The following is a 21845-nucleotide window of genomic DNA, read 5'->3' on the forward strand; positions in this document are numbered from 1 at the left end:
ATATCTACACCGCGGTCTGTATAAACATGGAAATATCTACACCGCTATCTGTATAAACGTGGAAATATCTACACCACTATCTCTACAAACATGGAAATATCTACAACACGATCTGTATAAACATGGAAATATCTTCACCACAATCTGTATATACATGGAAATAACTACACCGCTACCTGTATAAACCTGGTAATATCTACACCACCATCTATATAAACATGAAAATACCTACACCGCCATCTGTATAAACATGGAAATATCTACAATGCCATCTGTAGAAAGATGGAAATATCTACACCGCAATCTGTGTAAACATGGAACTATCTACACCGCTATCTGTAAAAACGTGGAAATATCTACGCCGCTACCAGTATAAACATGGAAATATCTACACCGCGATCTGTATAAACATGGAAATATGTACACCGTGATCTGTATAAACATGGAAATATCTACACCGCGATCTGTATAAACATGGAAATATCTTCACTGCTATCTGTATAAACATGGAAATACCTACACAGCTATCTCTATAAACATGGAAATATCTACACTGCCATCTGTATAAACATGGAAATACCTATACAGTCATCTGTGTAAACATGGAAATATCTACACCACCATGTGTATAAACATGGAAATATCTTCATTGCCATCTGAATACACATGGAAATACCTACACGGCAATCTGTGTATAGATGGAAACATCAACACCGCCATCTGTACAAACATGGAAATATCTACACTGCTATCTGTATAAACATGGAAATATCTACACTGCGGTATGTATAAACATGGAAATATCTACACCGGCATCTGTATAAACATGGAAATATCTACACCATGATCTGTATAAACATGGTAATATATACACCGCTATCTGTATAAACATGGAATTATCTGCACCTCTATCTCTATAAACATGGAAATATGTACAAAGACATCTGTATAAACATGGAAATACCTACACCGTCATGTGTAGGAACATTTAAATATCTATACTGCCATCTGTATAAACATAGAAATATCTACAAAGCCCTCTGTATAAATATGGAAATATCTGCATAGGCATCTGTGTAAACATGGAAATATCTGCAACGCTGTCTGTATAAACATGGAAATAACTACACCGCTGTCTCTATAAACATGGAAATATGTACACCGCTATGTGTATAAACCTGGAAATATCTCCACTACTCTCTGTATAAACATGGAAATATCTCCACCGTTATCTGTATAAACATGGAAATATCTACAGCGCCATCTCTATAAACATGGAAATATCTACACTGCCATCTGTAAAAACACGGAAATATCTACACCGCCAACTGTATAAACATGGAAATATCTACACCACCATCTGTATAAACATGGAAATATCTACAATACCCTCTGTATACACATGGAAATATCTACACAGACATCTGTATAAATATGGAAACAACTACACGGCCATCTGTATAAACATGGAAATATCTACACTGCCATCTGTAGAAAGATGGAAATACCTACACCGCTATCTCTATAAATATGGAAATATCTACACCGCCATCTCTATAAACATGAAAATATCTACACTGCCATCTCCATAAAGATGGAAGTATCTACTCTGCCATGTGTATAAACACGGAAATATCTACACCACCATCTGTGTAAACATGGAAATATCTACACCGCTATCTGTATAAACATGGAAATACCTACACCACCATCTGCATGTCCATGGGAATTTCTACGCCGCCATCTGTATAAACATGGAAATATCTACACGACCATCTGTGTATAGACGGAAATATCAACACCGCCATCTGCACAAACTTGGAAATATTTACACCGCCATCTCCATAAACATGAAAATATCTACACTGCCATCTCCATAAATATGGAAATAACTACTCCGCCATCTGTATAAACATGGAAACATCTACACCGCCATCTGTGTGAACAAGGAAATATCTACAATTCCTTCTGTATAAAGACATAAATATCTGCACCGCGAGCTGTATAAACATGGAAATATCTACATCGCTATCTGCATAAACGTGGTAATAACAACACCGCTATCGGTATAAACATGGAAATATCTACAACGCCATCTATAGAAATATGGAAATATCTACACCGCTATGTCTATAAATATGGAAATACCTACACCGCTATCTCTATAAACATGGAAATATCTACACCGCGATCTTTATAAACATGGAAATATCTTCACCACGAACTGTATATACATGGAAATATCTACACCGCTATCTGTATAAACATGGAAATATCTACAACGCGATCTGTATAAACATGTAAATATCTTCACCACGATCTGTATATACATGGAAATAGCTACACCGCTATCTGTATAAACATGGTAATATCTACACAACCATATATATAAACATGGAAATATCTACACCGCCATCTATATAAACATGGAAATATCTACAATGCGATCTGTAGAAAGATGGAAATATCTACCCCGCAATCGGTGTAAACATGGAAATATCTACACCGCTATCTGAATAAACATGGAAATATCTACACCGCGATCTGTATAAACATGGAAATATCTACAAAGTCATCTGTATAAACATGGAAATATCTACACAGCCATCTGTATAAACATGGAAATATCTACACAGCCATCTGTATATACATGGAAATATCTACACCGCTATCTGTATAAACATGGAAATATCCACAATGCTATCTCTATAAACATGGAAAAATCAACACCGCTATCTCTATGAACATGGAAATATCTACACCGCCATCTCTATAAACATGGAAATATCTACACCACGATCAGTATAAACATGGAAATATCTACACCGCTATCTGTATAAACATGGGAATATCTCCACTGCTATCTCTGTAAACATCGAAATATCTACACCGCCATCTGTATAAACATGGAAATAATTACAAAGTTATCTGTATAAACATGGAAATATCTACACCGCCATCTGTATAAACATGGAAATATCTACACAGCCATGTGTATATACATGGAAATAACTACACCGCTATCTATATAAACATGGAAATAACTACACCGCTATCTGTATAAACATGGAAATATCTACACCGCCACCTACATATCCATGGAACTATCTATGCCGCCATCTGTATAAACATGGAAATATCTACACGGTCATCTCTGTATAGATGGAAATAACAACACCGCCATCTGTACAAACATGGAAATATCTGCACCGCTATCTGTATAAACATGGAAATATCTACACCGCGGTCTGTATAAACATGGAAATATCTACACCGCTATCTCTATAAACATGGAAATATCTACACCGCTATCTCTATAAACATGGAAATATCTACACCGTGATCTGCATAAACATGGAAATATTTACAACGTATCTGTAAAAACATGGAAATTTCTACACCGTTATCTGTATAAATATGGAAATATCTACACCGCTATCTCTATAAACATGGAAATATCTACACCGCCATCTGTATAAATATCGAAATACCTATACAGTCATCTGTGTAAACATGGAAATATCTACACCATGATCTGTATAAACATGGAAATATATACACCGCTATCTGTATAAACATGGAAATATCTGCACCGCTTTCTTTATAAACATGGTAATATCTACAAAGACATCTGTATAAACATGGAAATACCTACACAGTCATGTGTAGGAACATTTAAATATCTACACTGCCATCTGTATAAACGTAGAAATATCTCCAAAGCCCTCTGTATAAATATGGAAATATCTGCATAGGCATCTGTGTAAAAATGGAAAAATCTGCACCGCTATCTGTATAAAAATGGAAATATCTACACCGCTGTCTATAAACATTGAAATATGTACACCGCTATGTGTATAAACATGGAAATATCTCCACTGCTCTCTGTATAAAAATGGAAATATCTCCACCGTTATCTGTATAAACATGGAAATATCTACAGCGCCATCTCTATAAACATTGAAATATCTACACTGCCATCAGTAAAAACATGGAAATATCTACACCGCCAACTGTATAAACATGGAAATATCTACACCACCATCTGTATAAACATGGAAATACCTACAATACCATCTGTATACACATGGAAATATCTACACAGACATCTGTATAAATATGAAAATATATACACGACCATCTGTATAAACATGGAAATATCTACACTGCCATCTGTAGAAAGATGGAAATATCTACACCGCTATCTCTATAAATATGGAAATATGTACACCGCCATCTCTATAAACATGAAAATATCTACACTGCCATCTCCATAAAGATGGAAGTATCTACTACGCCATGTGTATAAACACGGAAATATCTACACCACAATCTGTGTAAACATGGAAATATCTACACCACTATCTGTATAAACATGGAAATACCTACACCGCCATCTGCATGCCCATGGAAATATCTACGCCGCCATCTATATAAACATGGAAATATCTACACGGCCATCTCTGTATACATGGAAATATCAACACCGCCATCTGTACAAAGATGGAAATATCTACATCGCTATCTCTATAAACATGTAAATATCTGCACTGCCATCTGTAAAAACATGGAAATACGAATACAGTCATCTGTATAAACATGGAAATAACTACAATGCCATCTGTATACACATGGAAATACCTACACAGCCATCTGTAAAAACATGGCAATACGTATACAGTCATCTGTATAAACATGGAAATATCTACAATGCCATCTGTATACACATGGAAATATCTTCACAGCCATCTGTAGAAACATGTAAATATCTACACTGCTATCTCTAAACATTGAAATATCTACACTGCCATCTCAATAAACATGGAAATATCTACACTGCCATCTCCATAAACATGCAACTAACTACTCCGCCATCTGTATAAACATGGAAACATCTACACCGCCATCTGTGTGAATAAGGAAATATCTACAATGCCATCTGTATAAAGATATAAATATCTGCATCGCGAGCTGTATAAACATGGAAATATCTACATCGCTATGTGTATAAACATGGAAATACCAACACCGCTATCGGTATAAACATGGAAATAACTACAACGCCATCTATATAAACATGGAAATATCTACACCGCTATGTCTATAAACATGGAAATACCTACACCGCTATCTCTATAAACATGGAAATATCTACACTGCTATCAGTATAAACATGGAAATATCTACACCACCATCTATATAAACATGGAAATATCTACACCGCCATCTGTATAAACGTGGAAATATCTACAATGCCATCTGTAGAAAGATGGAAATATCTACACCGAAATCTGTGTAAACATGGAAATATCTACACCGATATCTGTAAAAACATGGAAATATCCACACCGCTATCTGTATAAACATGGAAATATCTACACCACGATCTGTATAAACATGGAAATATCTACACCACAATCTGTATAAACATGGAAACATCTACACCGCAATCTGTATAAACATGGAAATATCTACAAAGCTATCTCCATAAACATGGAAATATCTACACCGCCATCTGTATAAACATGGAAATATCTACACAGCCATCTGTATAAACATGGAAATATCTACACAGCCATCTGTATATACGTGGAAATATCTACACCGCTATCTGTATAAACATGGAAATTACTACACCGCCATCTGTATAAACATGGAAATAACTACACCGCTATCTGTATAAACATGGAAATATCTACACCGCGATCTTTATAAACATGGAAATATCTACACCGCTATCTGTATAAACATGGAAATATCTTCACCACGATCTGTATAAACATGGAAATATCCACACGGCGATCTGTATAAACATGGAAATATCTCCACTGCTATCTCTATATACATCGAAATATCTACACCGCCATCTGTATAAACATGGAAATACTTACAAAGTTATCTGTATAAACATGGAAATATCAACACCGCCATCTGTATAAACATGGAAATATCTACACAGCCATGTGAATATACATGGAAATATCTACACCGCTATCTATATATACACGGAAATAACTACACCGCTATCTGTGTAAACATGGAAATATCTACACCGCCATCTACATATCCATGGAAATATCTGAGCCGCCATCTGTATAAACATGGAAATATCTACACGGTCATCTGTGTATAGATGGAAATATCAACACCGCCATCTGTACAAACATGGAAATATCTGCACCGCTATCTGTATAACCATGGAAATATGTACACCGCAATATGTATAAACATGGAAATATCTACACAGCTATCTGTATAAACATGGAGATATCTACACCGGTATCTCTATAAACATGGAAATATCCACACCGTGATCTTTATAAACATGGAAATATTTACACCGCTATCTGTATAAACATGGAAATTTCTACACCGTTATCTGCATAAATATGGAAATATCTACACCGCTATCTGTATAAACATGGAAATACCTACACCGCTATCTGTATAAACATGGAAATATCTACACCGCGATCTTTATAAACATGGAAATATCTACACCGCTATCTGTATAAACATGGAAATATCTTCACCACGATCTGTAAAAACATGGAAATATCTACACCGCTACCTGTATAAACATGGTAATATCTACACCACAATATATATAAACATGTAAATATCTACACCGCCATCTGTATAAACATGGTAATATCTACAATGCCATCTGTAGAAAGATGGAAATAACTGCACCGTAATCTGTGTAAACATGGACCTATCTACACCGCTATATGTAAACACATGGAAATATCTACACCGCTATCTGTATAAACATGGAAATATCTACACCGCGATCTGTATAAACATGGAAATATCCACACGGCGATCTGTATAAACATGGAAATATCTACACCGCGATCTGTATAAACATGGAAATATCTACACCGCTATCTGTATAAACATGGAAATATCTACACTGCTCTCTCTATAAACATGGAAATATCTAGACCGCCATCTGTATTAACATGCAAATACCTATAGAGTCATATGTGTAAACATGGAAATATCTACACCACCATCTGTATAAACATGGAAATATCTTCAGTGCCATCTGAATACACATGGAAATACCTACACGGCAATCTGTGTATAGATGGAAACATCAACACCGCCATCTGTACAAACATGGAAATATCTACACTGCTATCTCTATAAACATGGAAATATCTAAACTGCGGTCTGTATAAACATGGAAATATCTACACCGGTATCTGTATAAACATGGAAATATCTACACCATGATCTGTATAAACATGGAAATATATACACCGCTATCTGTATAAACATGGAAATATCTGCACCTCTATCTCTATAAACATGGAAATATCTACAAAGACATCTGTGTAAACATGGAAATAGCTACACAGTCATGTGTAGGAACATTTAAATATCTACACTGCCATCTGTATAACCATAGAAATATCTACAAAGCCCTCTGTATAAATATGGAAATATCTGCATAGGCATCTGTGTAAACATGGAAATATCTGCACCGCTATCTGTATAAACATGGAAATACCTACACCGCTGTCTTTATAAACATGGAAGTATGTACACCGCTATGTGTATAAACCTGGAAATATCTCCACTGCTCTCTGTATTAACATGGAAATATCTCCACCGTTATCTGTATAAACATGGAAATATCTACAGCGCCATCTCTATAAACATTGAAATATCTACACTGCCATCTGTAAAAACATGGAAATAGCTACACCACCAACTGTATAAACATGGAAATATCTACACCACCATCTGTATAAACATGGAAATACCTACAAAACCATCTGTATACACATGGAAATATCTACACAGACATCTGTATAAATATGGAAATATCTACATGGCCATCTGTGTAAACATGGAAATATCTACACTGCCATCTGTAGAAAGATGGAAATATCTACACCGCTATCTCTATAAATATGGAAATATCTACACCGCCATCTCTATAAACATGAAAATATCTACACTGCCATCTCCATAAAGATGGAAGTATCTACTCCGTCATGTGTATAAACACGGAAATATCTACACCACAATCTGTGTAAACATGGAAATATCTACACCACTATCTGTATAAACATGGAAATATCTACACCGCCATCTGCATGCCCATGGAAATATCTACGCCGCCATCTGTATAAACATGGAAATATCTACACGGCCATCTCTGTATACATGGAAATATCAACACTGCCATCTGTACAAACATGGAAATATCTACATCGCTATCTCTATAAACATGGAAATATCTGCACTGCCATCTGTAAAAACATGGAAATACGTATACAGTTATCTGTATAAACATGGAAATACCTACAATGCCATCTGTATACACATGGAAATATCTACACAGCCATCTGTAGAATCATGTAAATATCTACACTGCTATCTCTATAAACATTGAAATATCTACACCGCCATCTCAATAAACATGGAAATATCTACTCTGCCATCTACATAAACATGGAACTAACTACTCCGCCATCTGTATAAACATGGAAACATCTACACCGCCATCTGTGTGAATAAGGAAATATCCACAATGCCATCTGTATAAAGATATAAATATCTGCATCGCGAGCTGTATAAACATGGAAATATCTACACTGCTATCTGTATAAACATGGAAATACCAACACCGCTATCGGTATAAACATGGAAATATCTACAACGCCATCTATATAAACATGGAAATATCTACACCGCTATGTCTATAAACATGGAAATACCAACACCGCTATCTCTATAAACATGGAAATATCTACACCGCTATCTGTATAAACATGGAAATATCTACACCACCATCTATATAAACATGGAAATATCTACACCACCATCTGTATAAACATGGAAATATCTACAATGCCATCTGTAGAAAGATGGAAATATCTACACCGCAATCTGTGTAAACATGGAAATATCTACACCGATATCTGTAGAAACATGGAAATATCTACACCGCTATCTGTATAAACATGGAAATACCTACACCGCGATCTGTATAAACATGGAAATATCTACACCGCAATCTGTATAAACATGGAAATACCTACAAAGCTATCTCCATAAACATGGAAATATCTACACCGCCATCTGTATAAACATGGAAATACCTACAAAGTAATCTGTATAAACATGGAAATATCTACACAGCCATCTGTATAAACATGGAAATATCCACACAGTCATCTGTATATACGTGGAAATATCTACACCGCTATCTGTATAAACATGGGAATAACTACACCGCTATTTGTATAAACAAGCAATCATCTACACCGTGATCTGTATAAACATGGAAATACCTACACCGGTATCTCTATAAACATGGAAATATCTACACCGCTATCTGTATAAACACGGAAATATCTACACCACCATCAATATAAACATGGAAATAACTACACCGTGATCTGTATAAACATGGAAATACCTACACCGCTATCTCTATAAACATGGAAATATCTACAGCGCTATCTGTATAAACATGGAAATATCTACACCACCATCAATATAAACATGGAAATATCTACACCGCCATCTCTATAAACATGGAAATATCTACAATGCCATCTGTAGAAAGATGGAAATATCTACACCGCAATCTGTGTAAACATGGAAATATCTACACCGATATCTGTAAAAACATGGAAATATCTACACCGCTATCTGTATAAACATGGAAATATCTACACCGCGACCTGTATAAACATGGAAATATCTACACCACGATCTGTATAAACATGGAAATATCTACACCGCAATCTGTATAAACATGGAAATATCTACAAAGCTATCTCCATAAACATGGAAATATCTACACCGCCATCTGTATAAACATGGAAATACCTACAAAGTAATCTGTATAAACATGGAAATATCTACACAGCCATCTGTATAAACATGGAAATATCTACACAGCCATCTGTATATACGTGGAAATATCTACACCGCTATCTGTATAAACATGGAAATAACTACACCGCTATTTGTATAAACAAGCAAATATCTACACCGTGATCTGTATAAACATGGAAATATCTAAACCGCCATCTCTATAAACATGGAAATATCTACACCCCTATCTGTATAAACATGGAAATATCCACAACGCTATCTCTGTAAACATGGAAAAATCAACACTGCTATTTCTATGATCATGGAAATATCTACACCGACATCTCTGTAAACATGGAAATATCTACACCACGATCAGTATAAACATGGAAATATCTACACCGCTATCTGTAAAAACATGGAAATATCTCCACTGCTATCTCTATAAACATCGAAATATCTACACCACCATCTGTATAAACATGGAAATGCTTACAATGTTGTCTGTATAAACATGGAAATATCTACACCGCCATCTGTATAAACATGGAAATATCTACACAGCCATGTGTATATACATGGAAATATCTACACCGCTATCTATATAAACATGGAAATAACTACACCGCTATCTGTATAAACATGGAAATATCTACACCACCGTCTACATATCCATGGAAATATCTGAGCCGCCATCTGTATAAACATGGAAATATCTACACGGTCATCTGTGTATAGATGGAAATATCAACACCGCCATCTGTACAAACATGGAAATATCTGCAACGCTATCTGTATAACCATGGAAATATGTACACCGCAGTATGTATAAACATGGAAATATCTACACCGCTATCTGTATAAACATGGAAATATCTACACCGCTATCTCTATAAACATGGAAATATCTACACCGTGATCTGTATAAACATGGAAATATTTACACCGCTATCTGTATAAACATGGAAATTTCTACACCGTTATCAGTATAAATATGGAAATATCTACACCGCTATGTGTACAAACATGGAAACATCTACACCGCAATCTGTATAAACATGGAAATATCTACAAAGCTATCTCAATAAACCTGGAAATATCTACACCGCCATCTGTATAAACATGGAAATACCTACAAAGTAATCTGTATAAACATGGAAATATCTACACAGCCATCTGTATAAACATGGAAATATCTACACAGCCATCTGTATATACGTGGACATATCTACACCGCTATCTGTATAAACATGGAAATAACTACACCGCTATTTGTATAGACAAGCAAATATCTACACCGTGATCTGTATAAACATGGAAATATCTATACTGCCATCTCTATAAACATGGAAATATCTACACCCCTATCTGTATAAACATGGAAATATCCACACCGCTATCTGTGTAAACATGGAAAAATCAACACCGCTATCTCTATGATCATGGAAATATCTACACCGCCATCTCTGTAAACATGGAAATATCTACACCACGATCTGTATAAACATGGAAATACCTACAAAGTAATCTGTATAAACATGGAAATATCTACAAAGCTATCTCCATAAACATGGAAATATCTACACCGCCATCTGTATAAACATGGAAATACCTACAAAGTAATCTGTATAAACATGGAAATATCTACACAGCCATCTGTATAAACATGGAAATATCTACACAGCCATCTGTATATACGTGGAAATATCTACACCGCTACCTGTATAAACATGGAAATAACTACACCGCTATTTGTATAAACAAGCAAATATCTACACCGTGATCTGTATAAACATGGAAATATCTATACCGCCATCTCTATAAACATGGAAATATCTACACCCCTATCTGTATAAACATGGAAATATCCACAACGCTAACTCTGTAAACATGGAAAAATCAACACTGCTATTTCTATGATCATGGAAATATCTACACCGCTATCTGTATAAACATGGAAATATCTGCACCTCTATCTCTATAAACATGGAAATATCTACAAAGACATCTGTGTAAACATGGAAATAGCTACACAGTCATGTGTAGGAACATTTAAATATCTACACTGCCATCTGTATAACCATAGAAATATCTACAAAGCCCTCTGTATAAATATGGAAATATCTGCATAGGCATCTGTGTAAACATGGAAATATCTGCACCGCTATCTGTATAAACATGGAAATACCTACACCGCTGTCTTTATAAACATGGAAGTATGTACACCGCTATGTGTATAAACCTGGAAATATCTCCACTGCTCTCTGTATTAACATGGAAATATCTCCACCGTTATCTGTATAAACATGGAAATATCTACAGCGCCATCTCTATAAACATTGAAATATCTACACTGCCATCTGTAAAAACATGGAAATATCTACACCACCAACTGTATAAACATGGAAATATCTACACCACCATCTGTATAAACATGGAAATACCTACAAAACCATCTGTATACACATGGAAATATCTACACAGACATCTGTATAAATATGGAAATATCTACACGGCCATCTGTGTAAACATGGAAATATCTACACTGCCATCTGTAGAAAGATGGAAATATCTACACCGCTATCTCTATAAATATGGAAATATCTACACCGCCATCTCTATAAACATGAAAATATCTACACTGCCATCTCCATAAAGATGGAAATATCTACTCCGCCATGTGTATAAACACGGAAATATCTACACCACAATCTGTGTAAACATGGAAATATCTACACCACTATCTGTATAAACATGGAAATATCTACACCGCCATCTGCATGCCCATGGAAATATCTACGCCGCCATCTGTATAAACATGGAAATATCTACACGGCCATCTCTGTATACATGGAAATATCAACACTGCCATCTGTACAAACATGGAAATATCTACATCGCTATCTCTATAAACATGGAAATATCTGCACTGCCATCTGTAAAAACATGGAAATACGTATACAGTTATCTGTATAAACATGGAAATACCTACAATGCCATCTGTATACACATGGAAATATCTACACAGCCATCTGTAGAATCATGTAAATATCTACACTGCTATCTCTATAAACATTGAAATATCTACACCGCCATCTCAATAAACATGGAAATATCTACACTGCCATGTACATAAACATGGAACTAACTACTCCGCCATCTGTATAAACATGGAAACATCTACACCGCCATCTGTGTGAATAAGGAAATATCCACAATGCCATCTGTATAAAGATATAAATATCTGCATCGCGAGCTGTATAAACATGGAAATATCTACACCGCTATCTGTATAAACATGGAAATACCAACACCGATATCGGTATAAACATGGAAATATCTACAACGCCATCTATATAAACATGAAAATATCTACACCGCTATGTCTATAAACATGGAAATACCAACACCGCTATCTCTATAAACATGGAAATATCTACACCGCTATCTGTATAAACATGGAAATATCTACACCACCATCTATATAAACATGGAAATATCTACACCACCATCTGTATAAACATGGAAATATCTACAATGCCATCTGTAGAAAGATGGAAATATCTACACCGCAATCTGTGTAAACATGGAAATATCTACACCGATATCTGTAGAAACATGGAAATATCTACACCGCTATCTGTATAAACATGGAAATACCTACACCGCGATCTGTATGAAAATGGATATATCTACACCGCGATCTGTATAAACATGGAAATATCTACACCGCAATCTGTATAAACATGGAAATACCTACAAAGCTATCTCCATAAACATGGAAATATCTACACCGCCATCTGTATAAACATGGAAATACCTACAAAGTAATCTGTATAAACATGGAAATATCTACACAGCCATCTGTATAAACATGGAAATATCCACACAGTCATCTGTATATACGTGGAAATATCTACACCGCTATCTGTATAAACATGGGAATAACTACACCGCTATTTGTATAAACAAGCAATCATCTACACCGTGATCTGTATAAACTTGGAAATACCTACACCGGTATCTCTATAAACATGGAAATATCTACATCGCTATCTGTATAAACACGGAAATATCTACACCACCATCAATATAAACATGGAAATATCTACACCGTGATCTGTATAAACATGGAAATACCTACACCGCTATCTCTATAAACATGGAAATATCTACAGCGCTATCTGTATAAACATGGAAATATCTACACCACCATCAATATAAACATGGAAATATCTACACCGCCATCTCTATAAACATGGAAATATCTACAATGCCATCTGTAGAAAGATGGAAATATCTACACCGCAATCTGTGTAAACATGGAAATATCTACACCGATATCTGTAAAAACATGGAAATATCTACACCGCTATCTGTATAAACATGGAAATATCTACACCGCGACCTGTATAAACATGGAAATATCTACACCACGATCTGTATAAACATGGAAATATCTACACCGCAATCTGTATAAACATGGAAATATCTACAAAGCTATCTCCATAAACATGGAAATATCTACACCGCCATCTGTATAAACATGGAAATACCTACAAAGTAATCTGTATAAACATGGAAATATCTACACAGCCATCTGTATAAACATGGAAATATCTACACAGCCATCTGTATATACGTGGAAATATCTACACCGCTATCTGTATAAACATGGAAATAACTACACCGCTATTTGTATAAACAAGCAAATATCTACACCGTGATCTGTATAAACATGGAAATATCTAAACCGCCATCTCTATAAACATGGAAATATCTACACCCCTATCTGTATAAACATGGAAATATCCACAACGCTATCTCTGTAAACATGGAAAAATCAACACTGCTATTTCTATGATCATGGAAATATCTACACCGACATCTCTGTAAACATGGAAATATCTACACCACGATCAGTATAAACATGGAAATATCTACACCGCTATCTGTAAAAACATGGAAATATCTCCACTGCTATCTCTATAAACATCGAAATATCTACACCACCATCTGTATAAACATGGAAATGCTTACAATGTTGTCTGTATAAACATGGAAATATCTACACCGCCATCTGTATAAACATGGAAATATCTACACAGCCATGTGTATATACATGGAAATATCTACACCGCTATCTATATAAACATGGAAATAACTACACCGCTATCTGTATAAACATGGAAATATCTACACCACCGTCTACATATCCATGGAAATATCTGAGCACCCATCTGTATAAACATGGAAATATCTACACGGTCATCTGTGTATAGATGGAAATATCAACACCGCCATCTGTACAAACATGGAAATATCTGCAACGCTATCTGTATAACCATGGAAATATGTACACCGCAGTATGTATAAACATGGAAATATCTACACCGCTATCTGTATAAACATGGAAATATCTACACCGCTATCTCTATAAACATGGAAATATCTACACCGTGATCTGTATAAACATGGAAATATTTACACCGCTATATGTATAAACATGGAAATTTCTACACCGTTATCAGTATAAATATGGAAATATCTACACCGCTATCTGTACAAACATGGAAACATCTACACCGCAATCTGTATAAACATGGAAATATCTACAAAGCTATCTCAATAAACCTGGAAATATCTACACCGCCATCTGTATAAACATGGAAATACCTACAAAGTAATCTGTATAAACATGGAAATATCTACACAGCCATCTGTATAAACATGGAAATATCTACACAGCCATCTGTATATACGTGGACATAACTACACCGCTATCTGTATAAACATGGAAATAACTACACCGCTATTTGTATAGACAAGCAAATATCTACACCGTGATCTGTATAAACATGGAAATATCTATACTGCCATCTCTATAAACATGGAAATATCTACACCCCTATCTGTATAAACATGGAAATATCCACACCGCTATCTGTGTAAACATGGAAAAATCAACACCGCTATCTCTATGATCATGGAAATATCTACACCGCCATCTCTGTAAACATGGAAATATCTACACCACGATCTGTATAAACATGGAAATATCTACACCGCAATCTGTATAAACATGGAAATATCTACAAAGCTATCTCCATATACATGGAAATATCTACACCGCCATCTGTATAAACATGGAAATACCTACAAAGTAATCTGTATAAACATGGAAATATCTACACAGCCATCTGTGTAAACATGGAAATATCTACACAGCCATCTGTATATACGTGGAAATATCTACACCGCTACCTGTATAAACATGGAAATAACTACACCGCTATTTGTATAAACAAGCAAATATCTACACCGTGATCTGTATAAACATGGAAATATCTATACCGCCATCTCTATAAACATGGAAATATCTACACCCCTATCTGTATAAACATGGAAGTATCCACAACGCTAACTCTGTAAACATGGAAAAATCAACACTGCTATTTCTATGATCATGGAAATATCTACACCGCCATCTCTGTAAACATGGAAATATCTACACCACGATCAGTATAAACATGGAAATATCTACACCGCAATCTGTATAAACATGGAAATAACTTCAAGGCTATCTCCATAAACATGGAAATATCTACACCGCCATCTGTTTAAACATGGAAATACCTACAAAGTAATCTGTATAAACATGGAAATATCTACACAGCCATCTGTATAAACATGGAAATATCTACACAGCCATCTGTATATACATGGAAATATCTACACCGCTATCTGTATAAACATGGAAATAACTACACCGCTATTTGTATAAACAAGCAAATATCTACACCGTGATCTGTATAAACATGGAAATATCTACACCGCCATCTCTATAAACATGGAATTATCTACACCCCTGTCTGTATAAACGTGGAAATATCCACACCGCTAACTCTGTAAACATGGAAAAATCAACACCGCTATCTCTATGAACATGGAAATATCTACACCGCCATCTCTGTACACATGGAAATATCTACACCACGATCAGTATAAACATGGAAATATCTACACCGCTATCTGTATAAACATGGAAATATCTACACCACCATCTACATATCCATGGAAATATCTGAGCCGCCATCTGTATAAACATGGAAATATCTACACGGTCATCTGTTTATAGATGGAAATATCAACACCGCCATCTGTACAAACATGGAAATATCTGCACCGCTATCTGTATAACCATGGAAATATCTACACCGACGTCTGTATAAACATGGAAATATCTACACCGCTATCTGTATAAACATGGAAATATCTACACCGCTATCTCTATAAACATGGAAATATCTACACCGTGATCTTTATAAACATGGAAATATTTACACCACTATCTGTATAAACATGGAAATTTCTACACCGTTATCTGTATAAATATGGAAATATCTACACCGCTATCTGTATAAACATGGAAATACCTACACAGCTATCTGTACAAACATGGAAATATCTACACCGCGATCTTTATAAACATGGAAATATCTACACCGCGATCTGTATAAACATGGAAATATCTTCACCACGATCTGTATTAACATGGAAATATCTACACCGCTACCTGTATAAACATGGTAATATCTACACCACAATATATATAAACATGTAAATATCTACACCGCCATCTGTATAAACATGGTAATATCTACAATGCCATCTGTAGAAAGATGGAAATAACTGCACCGTAATCTGTGTAAACATGGACCTATCTACACCGCTATCTGTAAACACATGGAAATATCTACACCGCTATCTGTATAAACCTGGAAATATCTACACCGCGATCTGTATAAACATGGAAATATCCACACGGCGATCTGTATAAACATGGAAATATCTACACCGCGATCTGTATAAACATGGAAATATCTACACCGCTATCTGTATAAACATGGAAATATCTACACTGCTCTCTCTATAAACATGGAAATATCTAGACCGCCATCTGTATTAACATGCAAATACCTATAGAGTCATATGTGTAAACATGGAAATATCTACACCACCATCTGTATAAACATGGAAATATCTTCAGTGCCATCTGAATACACATGGAAATACCTACACGGCAATCTGTGTATAGATGGAAACATCAACACCGCCATCTGTACAAACATGGAAATATCTACACTGCTATCTCTATAAACATGGAAATATCTAAACTGCGGTCTGTATAAACATGGAAATATCTACACCGGTATCTGTATAAACATGGAAATATCTACACCATGATCTGTATAAACATGGAAATATATACACCACTATCTGTATAAACATGGAAATATCTGCACCTCTATTTCTATGAACATGGAAATATCTACAAAGACATCTGTGTAAACATGGAAATAGCTACACAGTCATGTGTAGGAACATTTAAATATCTACACTGCCATCTGTATAAACATAGAAATATCTACAAAGCACTCTGTATAAATATGGAAATATGTGCATAGGCATCTGTGTAAACATGGAAATATCTGCACCGCTATCTGTATAAACATGGAAATACCTACACCGCTGTCCCTATAAACATGGAAATATGTACACCGCTATGTGTATAAACCTGGAAATATCTCCACTGTTCTCTGTATTAACATGGAAATATCTCCACCGTTATCTGTATAAACATGGAAATATCTACAGCGCCATCTCTATAAACATTGAAATATCTACACTGCCATCTGTAAAAACATGGAAATATCTACACCACCAACTGTATAAACATGGAAATATCTACACCACCATCTGTATAAACATGGAAATACCTACAAAACCATCTGTATACACATGGAAATATCTACACAGACATCTGTATAAATATGGAAATATCTACACGGCCATCTGTATAAACATGGAAATATCTACACTGCCATCTCTATAAACATGAAAATATCTACACTGCCATCTCCATAAAGATGGAAGTCTCTACTCTGCCATGTGTATAAACACGGAAATATCTACACCACAATCTGTGTAAACATGGAAATAACTACACCGCTATCTGTATAAACATGGAAATATCTACACCGCCATCTGCATGCCCATGGAAATATCTACGCCGCCATCTGTATAAACATGGAAATATCTACACGGCCATCTCTGTATACATGGAAATATCAACACTGCCATCTGTAAAAACATGGAAATATCTACATCGCTATCTCTATAAACATGGAAATATCTGCACTGCCATCTGTAAAAACATGGAAATACGTATACAGTTATCTGTATTAACATTGAAATATCTACAATGCCATCTGTATACACATGGAAATATCTACACAGCCATCTGTAGAATCATGTAAATATCTACACTGCTATCTCTATAAACATTGAAATATCTACACCGCCATCTCAATAAACATGGAAATATCTACACTGCCATCTCCATAAACATGGAAATAACTCCTCCGCCATCTGTATAAACATGGAAACATCTACACCGCCATCTGTGTGAATAAGGAAATATCTACAATGCCATCTGTATAAAGATATAAATATCTGCATGGCGAGCTGTATACACATGGAAATATCTACACCGCTATCTGTATAAACATGGAAATACCAACACCGCTATCGGTATAAACATGGAAATATCTACAACGCCATCTATATAAACATGGAAATATCTACACCGCTATGTCTATAAACATGGAAATACCAACACCGCTATCTCTATAAACATGGAAATATCTACACCGCTATCTGTATAAACATGGAAATATCTACACCACCATCTACATAAACATGGAAATATCTACACCGCCATCTGTATAAACATGGAAATATCTACAATGCCATCTGTAGAAAGATGGAAATATCTACACCGCAATCTGTGTAAACATGGAAATATCTACACCGCTATCTGTATAAACATGGAAATACCTACACCGTGATCTGTATGAATATGGATATATCTACACCGCGATCTGTATAAACATGGAAATATCTACACCGCAATCTGTATAAACATGGAAATACCTACAAAGCTATCTCCATAAACATGGAAATATCTACACCGCCATCTGTATAAACATGGAAATACCTACAAAGTAATCTGTATAAACATGGAAATATCTACACAGCCATCTGTATAAACATGGAAATATCCACACAGTCATCTGTATATACGTGGAAATATCTACACCGCTATCTGTGTAAACATGGGAATAACTACACCGCTATTTGTATAAACAAGCAATCATCTACACCGTGATCTGTATAAACATGGAAATACCTACACCGGTATCTCTATAAACATGGAAATATCTACACCGCTATCTGTATAAACACGGAAATATCCACACCACCATCAATATAAACGTGGAAATATCTACACCGTGATCTGTATAAACATGGAAATACCTACACCGCTATCTCTATAAACATGGAAATATCTACACCGCTATCTGTATAAACATGGAAATATCTACACCACCATCAATATAAACATGGAAATATCTACACCGCCATCTCTATAAACATGGAAATATCTACAATGCCATCTGTAGAAAGATGGAAATATCTACACCGCAATCTGTGTAAACATGGAAATATCTACACCGATATCTGTAAAAACATGGAAATATCTACACCGCTATCTGTATAAACATGGAAATATCTACACCGCGACCTGTATAAACATGGAAATATCTACACCACGATCTGTATAAACATGGAAATATCTACACCGCAATCTGTATAAACATGGAAATATCTACAAAGCTATCTCCATAAACATGGAAATATCTACACTGCCATCTGTATAAACATGGAAATACCTACAAAGTAATCTGTATAAACATGGAAATATCTACACAGCCATCTGTATAAACATGGAAATATCTACACAGCCATTTGTATATACGTGGAAATATCTACACCGCTATCTGTATAAACATGGAAATAACTACACCGCTATTTGTATAAACAAGCAAATATCTACACCGTGATCTGTATAAACATGGAAATATCTAAACCGCCATCTCTATAAACATGGAAATATCTACACCCCTATCTGTATAAACATGGAAATATCCACAACGCTATCTCTGTAAACATGGAAAAATCAACACTGCTATTTCTATGATCATGGAAATATCTACACCGCCATCTCTGTAAACATGGAAATATCTACACCACGATCAGTATAAACATGGAAATATCTACACCGCTATCTGTAAAAACATGGAAATATCTTCACTGCTATCTATATAAACATCGAAATATCTACACCACCATCTGTATAAACATGGAAATGCTTACAATGTTGTGTGTATAAACATGGAAATATCTACACCGCCATCTGTATAAACATGGAAATATCTACACAGCCATGTGTATATACATGGAAATATCTACACCGCTATCTATATAAACATGGAAATAACTACACCGCTATCTGTATAAACATGGAAATATCTACACCACCGTCTACATATCCATGGAAATATCTGAGCCGCCATCTGTATAAACATGGAAATATCTACACGGTCATCTGTGTATAGATGGAAATATGAAAACCGCCATCTGTACAAACATGGAAATATCTGCACCGCTATCTGTATAATCTTGGAAATATGTACACCGCAGTATGTATAAACATGGAAATATCTACACCGCTATCTGTATAAACATGGAAATATCTACACCGCTATCTCTATAAACATGGAAATATCTACACCGTGATCTGTATAAACATGGAAATATTTACACCGCTATCTGTATAAACATGGAAATTTCTACACCGTTATCTGTATAAATATGGAAATATCTACACCGCTATCTGTACAGACATGGAAATATCTACACCGCAATCTGTATAAACATGGAAATATCTACAAAGCTATCTCAATAAACCTGGAAATATCTACACCGCCATCTGTATAAACATGGAAATACCTACAAAGTAAACTGTATAAACATGGAAATATCTACACAGCCATCTGTATAAACATGGAAATATCTACACAGCCATCTGTATATAC

Source organism: Pan paniscus, chromosome 6 (assembly GCF_029289425.2).
Source record: "Pan paniscus chromosome 6, NHGRI_mPanPan1-v2.0_pri, whole genome shotgun sequence".
NCBI lineage: Eukaryota > Metazoa > Chordata > Mammalia > Primates > Hominidae > Pan > Pan paniscus.